The sequence below is a fragment of the Microcaecilia unicolor genome, chromosome 6 (genome assembly GCF_901765095.1).
Source record: "Microcaecilia unicolor chromosome 6, aMicUni1.1, whole genome shotgun sequence".
NCBI classification, from domain to species: Eukaryota; Metazoa; Chordata; class Amphibia; order Gymnophiona; family Siphonopidae; genus Microcaecilia; species Microcaecilia unicolor.
Window position 1 is genome coordinate 222,914,336 of NC_044036.1, and position 18,638 is coordinate 222,932,973.

The 18,638-nt window shown below is 44.4% G+C and overlaps 1 protein-coding gene across 1 annotated transcript in view; it reads right to left on the bottom strand.

Annotated features, from left to right (window-relative positions):
- The window catches only part of LOC115472221 (CDK5 regulatory subunit-associated protein 2-like), a gene marked incomplete in the record, with an annotated part of 793,551 nt that overhangs the window by 266,780 nt on the left and 508,133 nt on the right, over nt 1–18,638 (bottom strand).

Consider the following 18,638-nt stretch of genomic DNA (forward strand, 5'->3'; position numbering starts at 1 on the left):
GGTATTCTCTGACCCAGAGGGGAGGTTTATTGTGGCTCATGTGCTAATTAATGGCAGGCCATTTATACTGTGTAATGTCTATGCCCCAAATGATTATAGGAAGTCTTTTTATACGTCTCTGCTGTCACAATTTCACCGTTTTCCAACACATACTAGAATTGTTTGGGGGGGGGGGGATTTCAATATGGTAATAGATACAGAGTGGGATAAGTCGCATAATCCCCGTCATCAGGTTGCAGCTAGGATAAAGGGGGTATCATTGTTGTAAGAGACACTGGACTTGGTAGATGTGTGGAGGACTCCACACCTCACTGAACGGGATTACACACACTTTTCCAGAGCGCATAAGACACACTCCAGAATAGATTATCTTTTGGTTGAACGGTCGTTTTTTATAGAGATTATATAGAAATAAAACATGGACAAGAAAATAAGATGATACCTTTTTTATTGGACATAACTTAATATTTTTTTTTGTTACATTTGTACCCCGCGCTTTCCCACTCATGGCAGGCTCAATGCGGCTTACATGGGGCAATGGAGGGTTAAGTGACTTGCCCAGAGTCACAAGGAGCTGCCTGTGCCTGAAGTGGGAATCAAACTCAGTTCCTCAGGACCAAAGTCCACCACCCTAACCACTAGGCCACTCCTCCACATTTCTTGATTAGCTTTTGAAGGTTGTCCTTCTTCGTCAGATCGGAAATAAGCAAATGCTGGTAGGTGACAGTATATATGAGTGAAACATCAAAGCATTTCAGTGAAAGTCTAACAGGATGGAGATGGATAGGTGAGAGTCAGGGAGACAGGAGAGCAATACAATTTACAAGGCAATACAATTTTATGCTTTCTAATGGGCTAGAAAGCCCATATCTTTGTTATGTCCTATCTGGTGGGTGTCAAAATATTTAATCATTTTGACTTCAAAGGTCTTACATTCCTGTATTGTTTTAAAGTTCCCTTTCAGGATCCTTACCATGAAGTCACTGGTACAGTGTTCTGGTTTTGTAAAGTGCTGTCCCACAGGCATGACATCTTTGTTTGTACTGGCATTCTTCATATGATGTCTATGTAAATTAAATCTCTTCTTTAGCATCTGACTTGTTTCTCCAATGTAGCAGCCTTCATCGCACTTTTTACACTGATTGATACAGTATATACCCCATTGGAAGATGAGCAAGTGAAACATTCCTTAATGTTGAATATTTTTCCTTTGTGAATGATCGTGGGGTCCTGTGAGATATTTTGGCATAGTTTGCAGTTGGATATATTGCAAGGATGTGTGTCATTCATTTCTTTTTGAGTCTGTGTTGGGAGCTTATTTCTAATTAGCTTGTGTTTTAAGTTGGGTGGCTGTCGGAAAGCCAGCACTGGAGGGAATGGGAATATCTCTTTCAGTAATTCATCCTCCTGGAGTAGAGGCTGCAGATCTCTTATGATTTTTCTTAATTTTTCCAGCTCTGGGTTGTATGTCACTAATCAAGAAATGTATTAAGTTATGTCCAATAAAAAAGGTATCATCTTATTTTCTTTTCCATGTTTTATTTCTATTGATTACCTTTAAAGGTGGACTAACACAGCTACCAAACCTCTCTACACAGAGATTATGGATGCAGACATAGGGCCTACAGAAATTTCGGATCATGCCTTGGTGTGGTTACAGTATTGTGATAGGATAGATGATAATCGGCTGTTTCGGTGGAGTTTTCCTCTTGAATTATATCATGACCCACAGTTTTTACACTATATCAAGAATACGTGGGTGGAATATAAATCTTTCAATGAAGGGCATAGGGAGAATCTGGTATTATTCTGGGACACTGCTGAGGCTGTGTTAAGAGGACATATTATAGCATATTGTGTAGCAAAGCAGAAAAACCAGGATAGATCTTGCAGCTTGAGAAAAAATTAGTGGGTCTTCATAAAAGTGCGGGACCCACACGTAGTTTGGGTCATAGTGAACAGTTTCAGGCGACTCAGGCAGCAATTAATGAACTCCTACATCAGAGAGCTAAGAAGACTGCTGTTTATTATCAGTATTAATTAATTGTGTAAGTATGGAGAAAAGGTGGGAGATTGCTGGCATGTTTGGTACGATCCTCAAGGACTTCACCTAATGTGCTGACCTTAAAAGGGGGCAGATGGAAGGATGATTCATGATTCTCAGGGCATTACTGATGCATTTAAGGAGTTTTATCAACAGCTATATATGGGGGAACTCGGAGGGGGGCCTGGATCCGGATACTTATTTGTCAAGTCTGGACTTGCCCTCTCTTACATAGGCGCAATCGGATTCGTTAAATGCTCCAACTGGGGAAGATGAGGTGGCAGGAGCTATACAACGTAGCTCTCAGTTTGAAGCACTTGGGCCTGATGGGTATAGGGCAGGATTTTATAAAATCTTGATGACTGAATTTGCCCAGCCTCTAGTGGCTATGTTTAATGAATTTATAACATCTAAACGGACTGCTGATTCGTTGACCTTGGCACATATTATGGTACTTCCTAAGCCAGGTAAGGATACTGCGCTGCTGGCTTCGTTTAGGCCCATCTCATTGCTCTGCTATGAGGTTAAATTGTTGGCCTCGATTTTGGCTGGTAGGTTGGCCAGGATCTTGCCTCACTTTATTGCGGACCCTCAGGTGGGATTTGTGCGGGATAGGTATGCTGTTAAAAATATTAGGCAGATCTTGGCCTCTTTGGTTGTGGCACGCGCCAGGTGGGAACCAACACTTATTAGCTTTGATGCAGAAAAAGCTTTTGGTAGAGTGGCGTGGCCCTTTATGCTTAAAGTAGAGAGTTGCACGGGGACAGAAATCTTACCCATCCCCGCCCGTCCCTGCTGGAATCTTACTCGTCCCCACCCGTCCCCGCTGGAATCTTACCCATCCCCACCCATCCCCGCAAAAATTTAACCCATCCCCACCCATCCCCGTAAGAATTTAATGGTACATAAAAGAAAATTCCAGTCAGCTCCCTCAGTCTCTCTCTGGATTTGAGCCACAACACTGTAGGCAAGGAAGGAACGGAAGTTGGAAGTTGGAACACTCTGGTGCACACATGTAAGACTTGTCTCCGATTCACTTGCACTGTGTGCTGAGAGGTCACCACATGCACGCGCCAGTAGGTCAGGTGACATCTGATTCTCGTGCCTGTGTCAGAGCTGAGGTCTGTGCACCAGCTTGGTAGCAAAGAGGATTAATAGTAACATAGTAAGTGACAGCAAATAGACCTGAACGGTCCCATCCACTCTGCCAACAGTCACACTCATGATCAATTCATCATTAAATCAACGAGTGTGATATTATATACTTGATTATGGTCTTTCTTTCGTGTTTCTGGAACAAAGACAACAGAAGTCTATCTGGCCCTATCCTTATGTTCCAACTACTGGAATTGCCATTGAAGCCCACTCCAGTCTATTCGTCTTCTCATCTGTGGGACACAGACCGTAAAAGTCTGTCCAGCACTGTCCTCATGTTCCAGCCACTGAAGTTGCTGTCTAAGCCCTTTCCAGCCCATCCTAAACCAGATTGCCATGTATGAGGCACAGACCATACAAGTCTGCCACAACCAGAGTCGCCATCTAAGCTTCACTTGACACATCCACACACATGCAGCCATTTAAGGTTAGATTTTATAAAACTTCCATTTTCTAATTAGAGATCCTCCGTGTTCATCCCACGCCTTTTTGAATTCCGTCATCATTTGTGACTCTACCACCTCCTTGATGGAAGACTTTCCACATTTGTGCTGTTAAAGCAAGGAAGAAGAGGAGGAGAAGACAGCACTCAAAGAAATTGGTATTCGGTAGATGAGAGGCTGGTGCAGGTGCAGCTTACACTTCTACGAGAAGACCGCAGAACTGCTTCCATCCCCGCGGGAACCCCGCAGGAACTGCCTCCATCCCCGTGGGAACCCCGCAGAGCTGCTTACATCCCCGCAGGAACTGCTTCCGTTCCCGCGGGATTCCCGCGAACCCCGTTCCCGTGCAGCTCTCTAGTTTAAAGTTCTCAAATGGTATGGCATTCATGGTATTTTCCTTGATGCGGTGGAGGCATTATACTCTGATCCGAAAGCAGCAATTTGGATTAATGACTCTGTTTCTTCGCCACAACAGGAATGCCCGCTGTCCCCATTGCTTTTTGTTTTGACCCTTGATACGCTGATCCGGGAAATAATGGCTAATGTAGAGATAATGGGGGTGAAAGTGGAGAAGGAAGATTTTAAAATCTCTGCTTTTGCAGATGACCTTTTAGTACATTTAGCCTCTCCGCGGACATTTCTTCCTATCTTGTTGGAAAACTTTCGAGAATATGGAAAATTTTCTGGGTTTAGATTGAATATGGTAAAATCAGTGGAATTGCCTACTTGTACGTTGGTGCGCGAGGAATGGATGGGAGTTTTTCCTTTAGTTTGGTCTGTGGGCTATTTTACCTATTTAGGTATTCAGTTGCCGGGGGACCTTAGTGAGCTATATTCTTTAACTGTTCTGCGTTTGTTAAGCTTGACGGAGCAGCAACTGCAAATCTGGCAGATATTACGTCCCTTCATGGTAGGATTAGCTTATATAGTATGTCGCTTTTTCCAAAATGGTTGTATGCTCTGCAACAACTTCCTTTGTGCATATTGAAAAAAATATTAAGGTGTTGAATCACATGGTGAGTAGGTTTCTTTGGAACGGGAGTGTGAGAAATAAACAGAGAAATACAACTTTATGGTTTATAATGGGCTAAAAATCCAGATCCTTATTAAGTCCTGTCTGTTGGATGTCAAAATATTCAATCATTCTGACTTCAAAGGTCTTACGTTCCTGTATTGTTTTAAAGTTACCTTTCAGGAATCTTACTGTGAAATCACTTGTGCAGTGTTCTGGTCTTGTAAAGTGTTGGCCCACTGAATCAGTGTAAAAATGTAATGAAGGATGCTATATTGGAGAAACAGGCCAGATGCTTAAGACAAGATTCAATCTGCACAGACATCACGTGAAAATAGCTGGTGCCAGTCAGGCCCCCACCCCTGTGGGCCAACACTTTACAAGACCAGAACACTGCACCAGTGATTTCACAGTAAGAATCCTGAAAGGTAAATTTAAAACGATACAGGAACATAAGACCTTTGAAGTCAGAATGATTGAATATTTTGACACCCAACAGACAGGACTTAATAAGGATCTGGGTTTTCTAGCCCATTATAAACCATAAAGTTGTATTTCTCTGTTTATCACCCTCCTCTCACCTACCCACATCCATCCTGTTAGAATATCAATGAAATGCTTTGTTGTCCCCATGCATACCCCCACCCTCCCACTCTGTCAGACTGTCAAAGTAATGCTTTGATGTTTCTCTTATACTATCTGCTACCACATTTGCTTATTTCCGATCTGACGAAGAAGGGCAACCTTCGAAAGCTAATCAAGAAATGTATTAAGTTATGTCCAATAAAAAATGTATCATCTTATTTTCTTTTCCATGTTTTATTTTGTTTGATTTCTATTGATAACCTTTAAGAGTGGACTAACACGGCTACGACACCTCTCTACTTTGGAACGGGAGGAAACCCAAATTACGTATGGATTATTTATATGAAACTTGGACGATGAGAGGCATGGGACTCCGTAACATCCATCAATATAATGTGGCGTGTATGTTTCGGCATCTTCGGGATTGGGTTAGGGAAACTGAGGTTTATACTCCAAGGACACTAGAGAAAGCACTGTATGATCCACTGCACCTTCACTATTTGCTGCATGCAGGGAGGGCGGAGTTGCCTGTGGCTATAAACAGTAATGTTTTGTTGAAGCCGTTATGGGCTGCCTGGACCACTTTACTTACCTATTGGAACTGTACACTTTTTTATACGGATTTTTTGCCATTAGAAGGGAATCAGGCTTTTCTGCCGAGTTTAGACTCGTTAGTGTTCCAGCACTGGGGTAGGCACGGGTACTTACGTGTGGCAGATCTGTTGAGTGACGCGGGTACTCTCAAAACGTATAGTAGTGTTCTGGGCACCTTGTCTCCGCACCCAGGTAATTTTTACACTTATATTCAAATTGCCCACTATGTGGCTCATCTTTTAAGGGAGGGATGTGCAGTCGGAGTGGTGAATAGGCTCCAGTCTTTTTTCACATCTACTCAGGTGACGTATGTCGGTTTCTTATTTTCATGAAGTACTCACCTTGTTAATCCCTAAGAGATCTTACGCCCCTGTGTTGATGAAGTGGACGGGAGAATTGGGATATCAAATAGGGGAGGAGGCATTTTTTTGCAATGATGCAACTTATCCCACAAATCGTATATAATACTAGATACAGGGAATGCCTGTTTCATATTCTTATTCAAGCATATTTTTTCTGAGGCAAGCTTTTCATGCTTTGCATGCTTTATCTTTGCAGTGTGGGAATTGTGGAACGGTGGATAATGCCCTCTCTCATGCTTTGTGGTTGTGTGTGGCCATTCGAGCTTATTGGCATCGGGTGGTTGGGTTTATAAACACACTGTTCTCAGTACCTCCGGATTTTGCTCCCTCTAATTTTTTACTTGGGCTGGCACGATACAAGGGCCTTTTTGACCAAGGACCAGTGTTTTTTCCTATATAAGGCTTGTGTGGTGGGGGTGAAATGTATTTTGCAGGTTTGGTGTGTGAAGAATGCCCCTATTCAGAGGCATTGGCGCAATGCGATACAGCTGCTGTGTACTTGGGAAGCCCGCTCTGCTCATTTAACTGCAAAGTGTAAAGCTAGGTTTTGGTTGGTTTGGGAGCCTTTTGTACAATGTCTTTCTCCTAAGGCGTGGAGCCTTCTGCTTAATAGTTTAACTCCGTAATATTATTTGGGGTAGTCTGTGTGTATGACTAATTAGTTCCTAATAGGTTCAAGCTTTGCAAGATTGTAGCTGGGAGGGAGAAGGAGGGGGATGTTATGTTTACAAATGGGGTGCAAATAAATGAAAACTTTTTGCTGCAATTGAAGGATTTGATGACACATTGTTGAGGGGGTGGGGTGGGAAGGGTAGGGTGGGAGGGGGAAGTGTGGGGACAATAGGTAAAAATGATTGATGGCTGGTATAATCAATTCCTTTATTATGTGTTTTTGATTACTGCTTAGTTTATATCTGTTCATACTTGTTACTATTGTTGTTGTCATCAATAAAAAAGTATTGATTTAAAAAGGCGGATTCCACCACCATGGAATGATGAGGCAACTGGGGCTTATCAAAATCAGGTGCACTCTGGATGCAGTACATAGTATCGATCTTCTTGGGCAGTAGTGACACAGACAGAGGCGCAGTGGGGTTCCTAGCCTGGCTGACACCCGGGGCGGATCGCCGATGCGCCCCCCCAGGTGCAGCATGGCCCCCCCCCCCCCGGGTGCATTTTTACCTGCTGGGGGGGGATGCCGCTCGCCTGTTAGCTCTGTTCGTTCCCTCCCTGCTGCTCACTCTGCCCCAGAACAAGAAGTAACCTGCTCCGTGCAGAGGGAATGAGCAGACTCACTAACAGACGCATGGCACCCCCCCCAGCGGCGTGCACCCGGGGCGGACCGCCCCCACCGCCCCCCCTTGGTACGCTACTGCAGAGGAGACTCCCAATTCCAGATGAGAACCTCCTGCAGTACTTTGTGGAGAGGGACAGTCACTAAAAGAAGACTCATAGCCCAGGACCTCAAGCAACGTAGCCCTGGGCACATCCTCTACCTCCAAAGATAATGGAATGAAAGCAGCAATTCCCTTCACAAAAGAGGTAAAAGAAAGGCTCTCAAGGGGAGATTTTCTCATTTCAAGTGGAGGGCAGGGTTCAGAGTGGATGCCATAGGACTCATCCTCTAAAAAGCACTGTGGATCCTCCTCTGACTCCCATGAGCACTCATCAGTGCCAGTCCAAACCTCCTCATGAGAGAGCGCCTGCCTCAATGTTGAGAGAGTACTGGCTTGGGTGGGAGTCGACACTGGGGTCGTAGAACACCAGCAGTGTCGCAGGCCACACCACAAGCTACAGGCTAAGCAGGAACACAACGGGAGGCAGGGTAGGCTCAGCATCCTCGATGCCGATGCACACCATTGCAATAAGCCATCCAGCAGCTCGGGAATGAAGGCCCGGATGCCAACACCGGAAAAGACTTGGGGGGGGGGGGGGTCAGCTCATCTGATGGGGGTCAAGATGGAACCTTAGTCATGGCTGCTGAGAGACTGACAAATCAGCACATCCTGAATGGAGGGGGAGTGGTCCTCCCAGCGCTGACGCTTCTTGGGTGCTGAATCTCTAGATGTCCCAGAGCTCCTGGCAGGTATGTCAAGGGGGATCAATATCGATGTTTCTTGGTCTTTGCCCGAAGTTGGTCATTGAGGCTCCTCTTTAGGTCACCTTGGGATCAGGTCTGATACAGGCTGGTCCCGAGGGCCCTGCACAGTAGTCAGCATCAAGACAGGTGGAGACCAACTCAATGCACCACTGCTTTCAGTGTCCACAGGCCTAGCTGCCATATATAACAATATCCCTATTCCGGTGCAGTACCCGATGTCGATGCCGAGGAATCAGACATGGCTCCAAAAATCATTTTGCGCTGAGCCTTTCTGGCTGAGTCTGTTTCTTCATACAAAGAGTAAAGTGATGTGGTTGCCGTGTTAGTCCACATTTTAAGGTATTAAACAAAAATAAAACAAAACATAGAAAAGAAAATAAGATATCTTTTTTAGTGGACTAACAATACATTTTTTTTATCAGCTTTCGAAGATAACCCTTCTTCTTCAGATCATTTTATTTTATATATTTTATTTCCATTTATTACCTTTATACGAAGACAAAGGATACAGTTAGCAGGGCTATGGTCGGGCCCTAAACACTGAAGTCACCAAAGAACAGGTGTCCTTACCAGACATGGTCCAACTGCAACAGGTATAGCACTTAAAGCCACTGGGCAAGTCATCAGGAAAAAACCACGAGAGAACAAGGCCGAAGTCAAGGCCTAAAATCGGCACAGTGACATGGGAAAAATAATGGAAATTGGAAGTGGGGAAAAAAATACTAAAAACAATAAGAAAAGATGAAAGAGGGAACCCGAACACAGGAACAACAAAAATATTGCTGAAAAACAAGCCAAAAGGCACTCAAAGCTCTTCAGATTGAGCAAACTGAAAAGTGGAAAAGTTAACCACCCGCCACTGCTGTAGAAAAACACGGGGGGGGGGGGGGGGGGAAGGTACTTTCGCAAGCACAGTGGAGCATGCCTTGCACTCCACAAAGTTCTTTTGAAGCTTGCTAAAAGCTCCGGACAGGGCAACGCAGAATCGCGATACCCAATTGTGAGAATTATGGCCTGGTTGTCTTTCGGAGAATTATAGTTACACGAATTCTTTAAGATTAAAAGGTTTCTAAGTTGGCGATATAGAACTATAGGCCAGTGTCAAGTTGATGAAAGGTCTGGTAACTAGACAGCTGTCAGGTTACCTGGAATTACATGGTATTTTGCAATTTTCTCAATTTGGATTTCGGTCAATATTTAGTACCGAAACAGAGGTAGGTTCACTAATTAATAACATTTGTTCTTTATTTAATGAAAGAAAACAGGTACTCCTTCTGCTGTTTGATCTCTCTAGTGCTTTTGACCTTGTAGATCATATCATCTTCCTGATCATACTGAGTTAGTTTATTGGCATTTGCTGTATCGCCTTTAATAACTCAGCAGATCAAAGCGGCTTACATAATAAAATCAAAACCAGAAGGAATGGAAAAGAACTACAATATTTGGGTAGAAAAGATTAGAAATACCACTCATCCAAGATATATCTAAAATAGAAACATGACGACAGCATAGGGAAAGGCGTGGAGAAGGGAAAGAAACAAGGTGAGGGAATAAGGTACTCCTGAAAAGAGGAAGGTCCAAAAGACTCCCATTAAGTTGGACTAAAAGCTAATGTAAAGAACCCAGTTTTTAGAGTTGATTTAAATTTGTCAAAGGATAGCTCACCCTAAATCTCCTTCGGGAGCAAATTCCAACCTAGAAGGGGCTGCAAAAAGGAAGGCACAACAATGTGTGGATTCCATACTAGCCTTTTTTGGACTGGGTAAAACCAGCTGATTTATTGAACGCAGGGTGTGTGCAGGAGAATACAGAATGGTATGTTTGGAGAGATAGCCAGGAAGACCCAACTGAAAAGCCCTAAAAGTAAGAGAGAGGAGTTAAATTGGATTCTTTGTTCGACTGGATGACTTTTTTTTAGCGAAGGAAAAAACTGATCAGAATGACGAGCATAGCAAAGGAGACTTATAGAAGTATTTTGCAGTGACTGTAGTTTTTTAAACAGGAAGCAAAGGCAACCAAGTACATAAGTATTGCCATACTGGGAAAGACCAAAGGTCCATCAAGTCCAGCAGCCTGTTTCCAACAGTGGCCTATCCAGAAAGATCCCAAAATAGTACAAAACATTCTATACTCCTAATCCCAGAAATAGTGAATTCTCCCCAAGTCTATTTTAATAATGGTCTATGGACTTTTTCTTCAGGAAGCCGTCCAAACCTTTTTAAAACTCCACTAAGTTAACCGCCTTTACCACATTCTCTGTCAACGAATTCCAGAGTTTAATTATACGTTGAGTGAAGAAAGATTTTCTCCGATTCGTTTTAAATTTACTACATTGTAGCTTCATCGCATGCTCCCTAGTCTTAATATTTTTGGAAAGCGTAAACAACCCCTTCACACCTACCCGTTCCACTCCACTCATTTATAGACCTCTATCATATCTCCCCTCAGCCGCCTTTTCTCCAAGCTGAACAGCCCTAGCCACTTTAGCCTTTCCCATCCCCTTTATCATTTTCGTCGCCCTTCTCTGCACCTTTTCTAATTCCACTATATCTTTTTTGAGATACGGCGACCAGAACTGAACACAATATTCGAGGTGCGGTCGCACTATGGTATGATACAAAGGCATTATAACATCCTCATTTTTGTTTTCCATTTCTTTCCTAATAATAGTAACATAGTAACAAAGTAACATAGTAGATGACGGCAGAAAAAGACCTGCACGGTCCATCCAGTCTGCCCAACAAGATAAACTCACATGTGCTACTTTTTGTGTATACCTTACCTTGATTTGTACCCGCTGGGAGACACACAGACACAATAGCTTCCTAGAACAAGCAATCCATCGCGGCTTTGGAGGCCGCAGTACTGTTTGAGATCTCGAACAAGGTATTAACAAAAGATCTGACCACCGCAACTCAAGGGCCACTCCCAAAAAATGCCAAGAGCACATGACGCAAACAGAATCAAAACCCGAGAATGGGCACACTGCCACTCCTACAAGAAAAATCTGTAGGACCTCGACAGGACAAAGCTGGGAAATCTAAAACCATTCCTGGACTGATGCCCATATCTGAAACAAAAAGCCAGGCCATCTGGTAGTGACAGGAACCATCCGAACACGGATGAGCAGGACTGGACCAGAAGTACAGCTAGAGTTGCCCTCAGGAAGATGCTGAGTCATGAAACACCAGGATCTGCCACCAACCTCGCCAAGTCCCAACCAAACAACAGCTGTCACCAAAACCCAGACTCAACCAGTCGCTGGATGAAGTCACACCTGCTGCCCAGAGACTCAACCAATGAATGATGGGTGTGATTGCCAAAGACATCTGCTGGATGCAAGACATACAAGGACTTCTGCCAACAATGCAAGCCCCGACTGCTCAGTCGGCGATGCTGAAGGAGGGTGGCCATCGGACTCCCAAAAGGAACCTGAAAGCAGACACACTCTACAAGAGCATGCCTGAGCTGACGAGGTGCAGTCACCTGCAGAGAGAGAGCACCACTGAGGTGACAGAGGAAGGCTGCGATGACACCATCAGACCAGGCTGAGTTTCCCTGGGAAGGCCCAAAGAGATGGATCCAGCTGAGAAGAATCCTCTGAAGACTGGAAGAGAAATCCAAACTATGGAAGAGCGTTCCAGTGTCCAGCACCTGAACCTATTCTCAGACCACATGGCAACAGGAAGAATGTCCGCATGCAGCCAAAGCAGAATATCACCCACAGATATAGTAACATAGTAACATAGTAGATGACAGCAGAAAAAGACCTGCACGGTCCATCCAATCTGCCCAACAAGATAAACTCACATGTGCTACTTTTTGTGTATACCTTACCTTGATTTGTACCTGTCCTTTTCCGGGCACAGACCGTATAAGTCTGCCCAGCACTATCCCCGCCTCCCAACCACCAGCCCCGCCTCCCACCACCGGTTCTGGCAGACCGTATAAGTCTGCCCAGCACTATCCCCGCCTCCCAACCACCAGTCCCGCCTCCCACCACCGGCTCTGGTACAGATCGTATAAGTCTGCCCAGCACCATCTCCGTCTCCCGCCACCGGCTTTGCCACCCAATCTCGGCTAAGCTCCATAGGATCCATTCCTTCTGAACAGGATTCCTTTATGTTTATCCCACGCATGTTTGAATTCCATTACCGTTTTCGTTTCCACCACCTCCCGCGGGAGGGCAGTCCAAGCATCCACTACTCTCTCTGTGAAAAAATACTTCCTGACATTTTTCTTGAGTCTGCCCCCCTTCAATCTCATTTCATGTCCTCTCGTTCTACTGCCTTCGCATCTCCGGAAAAGGTTTGTTTGCAGATTAATACCTTTCAAATATTTGAACGTCTGTATCATATCACCCCTGTTTCTCCTTTCCTCCAGAGTATACATTTTCAGGTGAGCAAGTCTCTCCTCATACGTCTTGTAACGCAAATCCCATACCATTCTCGTAGCTTTTCTTTGCACCGCTTCAATTCTATTTACATCCTTAACAAGATACAGCCTCCAGAACTGAACACAATACTCCAGGTGGGGCCTCACCAACGACTTATACAGGGGCATCAACACCCCCTTTCTTCTGCTGGTCACACCTCTCTCTATACAGCTTAACAACCTTCTAGCTACGGCCACCGCCTTGTCACACTGTTTCGTCGCCTTCAAATCCTCAGATACTATCACCCCAAGATCCCTCTCCCTGTCCGTACATATCAGACTCTCACCGCCTAACACATACGTCTCCCGTGGATTTCTACTCCCTAAGTGCATCACTTTGCATTTCTTCGCACTGAATTTTAATTGCCAAACCTTAGACCATTCTTCTAGCTTCTGTAGGTCCTTTTTCATGTTTTCCACTCCTTCCGGGGTGTCCACTCTGTTACAGATCTTAGTATCATCCGCAAATAGGCAAACTTTACCTTCTAACCCTTCGGCAATGTCATTCACAAATATATTGAACAGAATCGGCCCCAGCACTGATCCTTGAGGCACTCCACTACTCACCTACCCTCTGGTGTCTGTCTGTCAACCAGTTCCTAATCCAGTTCACCACTTCGGGTCCTATCTTCAGACCATCCAGTTTATTTAAGAGCCTCCTGTGGGGAACCGTGTCAAAAGCTTTGCTGAAATCTAAGTAGATTACTTCCATAGCTCGTCCCTGATTCAATTCTCCTGTCACCCAATCAAAGAACTCAATGAGATTCGTTTGGCACGATTTCCCTTTGGTAAAACCCTGTTGTCTCGGATCTTGCAACTTATTGGCTTCCAGGAAATTTACTATCCTTTCCTTCAGCATCGCTTCCATTACTTTTCCAATAACCGAAGTGAGGCTTACCGGCCTGTAGTTTCCAGCTTCTTCCCTATCACCACTTTTGTGAAGAGGGACCACATCCACGGTTCTCCAATCCCTCGGAACCTCTCCTGTCTGCAAGGATATATTAAACAAATCTTTAAGAGGACCCGCCAGAACCTCTCTGAGCTCCCTCAATATCCTAGGGTGGATCCCATCCGGTCCCATGGCTTTGTCCACCTTTAGCTTTTCAAGTAGTTCATACACACTCTCTTCCATGAACGGTGCTCTATCCACTTCAATCTCATTTGTACTTTTTCCAGTCCATCGCGGTCCTTCTCCAGGATTTTCTTCTGTGAAAACAGAACAGAAGTATCTATTTAGCAAATTTGCTTTTTCTTCATCATTATCCACATAGCGGTTCACAGTATCTTTTAGTCTCACAATTCCCTTTTTAGTCATTCTACTTTCACTAATATACCTGAAGAAATTTTTGTCACCCCTCCTTACATTTCTAGCCATTTGTTCTTCCGCTTGCGCTTTTGCCAGTCGTATCTCTCTCTTGGCTTCTTTCAGTTTCATCCGGTATTTCTCCATGTGTTCCTTTTCTTGAGTTTTTCTGTATTTCTGGAACGCCATCTCTTTAGCCTTTATTTTCTCAACCACTTGCTTGGAGAACCATATCGGTTTCCTTTCTCTCTTGCTTTTATTTACTTTCCTTACATAAAGGTTCGTGACCCTATTTATAGCTTCTTTCAGCCTGGACCACTGTCCTTCCACTTCTCATACTTCCTCCCAGCCCATCAGCTCCTTCCTCAGGTATTCTCCCATTTTACTAAAGTCAGCACGCTTGAAATCCAGGACTTTGAGTTTTGAGTGGCCGCTCTCCACTTTAGCTGTAATATCAAACCAAACCGTTTGATGGTCATTGCTGCCCAGGTGGGCACCCACTCGGATATTTGACACTCTATCCCCATTTGTGAGCACCAGATCCAGTGTCGCTCCCTCCCTCGTGGGTTCCATCACCATTTGTCTGAGCAAAACACTTTGGAAAGCATCCACGATCCCTCTACTTCTTTCCGATTACGCAGACTGAACCTTCCAATCTACATCCGGCAGATTGAAATCTCCCAGCAACAGCACCTCTCTCTTGCTTCCCAACTTTTGAATATCTGCGATCAGGTCTTTATCTAATTCCTCCAATTGTGTCAGAGGTCTGTAGACAACACCCACGTGGACAAAGGTTCTATCATCTCTTTTTAAGGTGATCCATATCGCTTCTTCCTTTCCCCAGGTCCCTGTCATTTCAGTCGCAGTGATATCATTCCTCACATACAGAGCTACTCCGCCACCTTTACGACCCTCTCTATCCTTCCTAAATAGATTATAGCCTGGTATGTTTGCATCCCATTCATGGGAACCATTTAGCCACGTCTCTGTGATTGCAACAACATCCAAGTCTGCCTGAAGGTCATGAACTTTATTGCTTAGACTGCGAGCATTTGTGGTCATCGCTTTCCATCTACATTTACTGGTATGCGTTTCAACATTAGTGATTTGGGGGGTTCTTTTCTCTTTGGGTACCTTCATATCTTTTTGTTCCACTTTTATTATTTTTTCTTTGGCTTCCGTTCTGTTTTCAAGAACATCACAGTGCTGTAATGGAGTAAAAGAATTTTGTAGGGGTAACACTTGTGAGGTCGGATGTTTTCTTGTCACATAACGAAGTCTGCCTGAGCCTACAGTGATCCATCTATTTTTAAGTGGTTTTATCCTTTGTGGTAGTGGTGATAATTTGGTATGATTCTGTGCAGTATGATATTGTGCGGTCCTAGATGCTGCTTTAAGTGCATCTAGTTCCTGTTTTACTTTACTGAGCTCGTGTTTTAATCTAGTGAGTTGCAGACAGATAGGACAAGCCTTAAGTCTCCAGATAATTGGTCTTGAAACTAAAGCACCACAATTATTACAGAGAATAAAAGTCATCCTGATTGGTTGAAATGGGTATGAACAGGTGTGATATAGTGAGAACAGCGGCCTATGGATCTGTTGGCTGAGATTCTTATTATTAGAGCAGTAATCCTTAGCTGGTGAGTAGAAGACTGGGGATTCCTGTGATAATGAGGGGTTTTCTTTTCAGAGACAGTTGTAATATGGGTGGAGTTAATTTGTGATAAGTAGTGTATTTGGGGAAGTTATTTATGAAGTGTCCGTCTTGGGGTGGGTGGGCTTAAGCTTAAGACTATAGGAATGTCTCCGCTGTAACCTATCTGAAGAGCTGCACTTAAATTTACCAGAAGAAATGTCCAGGTGTACAGCTCTAAGGATTGGGACATGCAAATCACAATTTTAGCAGAGTATGTAACAAAAACAGGAAAGATATAAAGATATAAATGCAGAATTAAGCCAGAATTAAGCCAGAGCAATTCTTTTCTGTGTGCATCCTTTAGGCAGGAGTCAGTAAAGACCATGTGGTTTAACTGCTCCGCCTACAACACAAACTATCAGCCTCACCTTAACCTACAGATTTACAAGCCAGATGGGGGAAGCCTGCTTGTCCTCGGAGAAAATACTGTGTACATTATAAAATTCTAACTCTTATTGAGCCATTCATCTATCAGTACCAGCTTTTATTGGAAATGTGATTATTCCCTATGTGCCAACACATATGTTTAGGTCTTCACAGGTCAATCACCTGCCCATACTGTGTATCTTCACAGCTAGATTCAAGTCAACCTGTGTGAAATAGTGCTACAAGGAATAGAGAAAATGCTGTCCCGATAACCCGATTGTTCGAATGTGTCTGAAAGACTGGGTTGAAAACCACTAATCTACCACTATCGGGTCATTAAAGAGATGAAGAGGAAGACTTTTCTTCTAGCAAACTATACTTCACATCTGCCACATAAGAGACAAACACTGCTAAATGGAATTTACTCTGAGAAAAGAAAACACAAATGGCTCAGGGTTCAGTTCTGTTAAATATGTTCACAAGTAACATTGTTATTTGAAAAAAGACAAAGAAACTTTTACTCTCTGCAATATAATAGAGATCCTTAAGAGAGTAGACAGTAGGAGGAATGATCTATAGAGTTCAAATGGTGCTCATATACATGATATCTAAATCTGAATGCAAAAAAAAAAAAAGGTGTTGGTGGTTCCCAAACTTTCTCGGTTCATGGCACCCCTAGGCTACACATTTATTCTTAGATCTCCCCTAGGCCACACATTTCCTCTCAGGTCTCCCCCCGACAGGAGGGATGGCAAAGCTCCACCAGCTGAAGTGGTCCACTGCCGAAGGCTCGAATTCCAAGCTTCATGCTGCTTGAACAGTGAGGAACTCACCAGCGTGCTTCAGCCACTGACACTGGCACTCCTGCGCATGCTCAGTTCATGAACTGAGCATGCGCAGGAGTGCCAGCATCAATGGCTGAAGCATTCATAAAGCACCTTAAACCACTCTAGACCTCCCAAGACAGGCATAATGTGATTGCAATATATGAAACACAGAACACATTTCACTTAAAATGCAGGAATTACAATGGCTACCCATAAGGTTTTGTGCCATATTTAAAAACTTATGTCTAATCTTCAAACGTTTGAATGGTAAAATAAGACAGAATTAGTTACTTTGACCCAGTAATATGAACCAGCGTGTCCACTGTGCTCAAATCAATATGGACTAGAAGTCCCACCTTCAAGGGCCTTAAAGGCAACTGCTTGCCTGGGATTTGTAGTATGGAGTGTAACCACAATTTGTGTTTCTGCCAGGTACTTTTGACCTGGCTTGGCCACTATTTGGAAAACAGGATACTGGGCTAGATGGACCACTGGTCTGATCTAGTATGGCTACCCTTATGTTCTAGTAACACATTCCCATGCATTTTCAGCAGCTGATCCCCAATGCACTTTCCACTGAGATACGAATGACAAAGATTCTCTGCAATTTTGGAACAAATTAAAAGCACACTTGTTTCATATTACTATCAGGGGCATTTTCGAAAGAGAAGGGCACCCATCTTTCGACACAAATAGGGAGATGGGCCTCCGTCTCTCAGGGTCGCCCAAATCGGCATAATCGAAAGCAGATTTTGGGCACCCTCAACTGCATTCCGTCGCAGGGACGACCAAAGTTCCTGGGGGCGTGTCGGCAGCGTACCTAAGGCGTGCTTAAGAGATGAGTGTCCTCGGCCGATAATGGAAAAAAGAAGGGCGTCCCTGATGAGCATTTGGCCGACTTTACTTGGTCCATTTTTTTTCACGACCAAGCCTCGAAAAGGTGCCCAAACTGACCAGATGACCATCGGAGGGAATCAGGGATGACCTCCCCTTACTCCCCCAGTGGTCACCAACCCCCTCCCAACAACAAAAAAAAAATGTAAAAACATTTTTTGCCAGCCTCTAATGCTAGCCTCAAATGTCATACCCAGCTCCATCACAGCAGTATGCAGGCCCCTGGAGCAGTTTTTAGTGGGTACTGCAGTGCACTTCAGGCAGGCAGGCCCATCCCCCCCCCCCTACCTGTTACACTTGTGGTGGTAAATGTGAGCCCTCCAAAACCCACCAGAAACTCACAGTACCTACATGTAGGTGCCCCCCTATGGTAGTGGTGTACAGTTGTGGGGAGTGGTTTTGGGGGGCTCAGCACACAAGGTAAGGGAGCTATGCACCTGGGAGCAATTTGTGAAGTCCACTGCAGTGCCCCCTAGGGTGCCCGGTTGGTGTCCTGGCACGTCAGGGGGACCAGTGCACTATGGGCGTCCTCGGTTTCCATTATCGGCGAAAACCGAGGTCGCACATCTCTAAGGTCGCCCATCTCAACATTTAGGTCGACCTAAATGTGGAGATTTGGGCATCCCCAACCGTATTATTGAAACGAAAGATAGATGCCCATCTTGTTTCGATAATACGGGATGCCCCGCCCCTTCCTTAGAACTGGGTGCCCCCGTTCGATTATCCCCCTCCACGTCTCTCTACTGCCACAGCAGAGATGCACCACCTGCAATGCTGCATCAGAATAGGTATTAGCTCCTCGGTATAAACTGACTTTAAAGG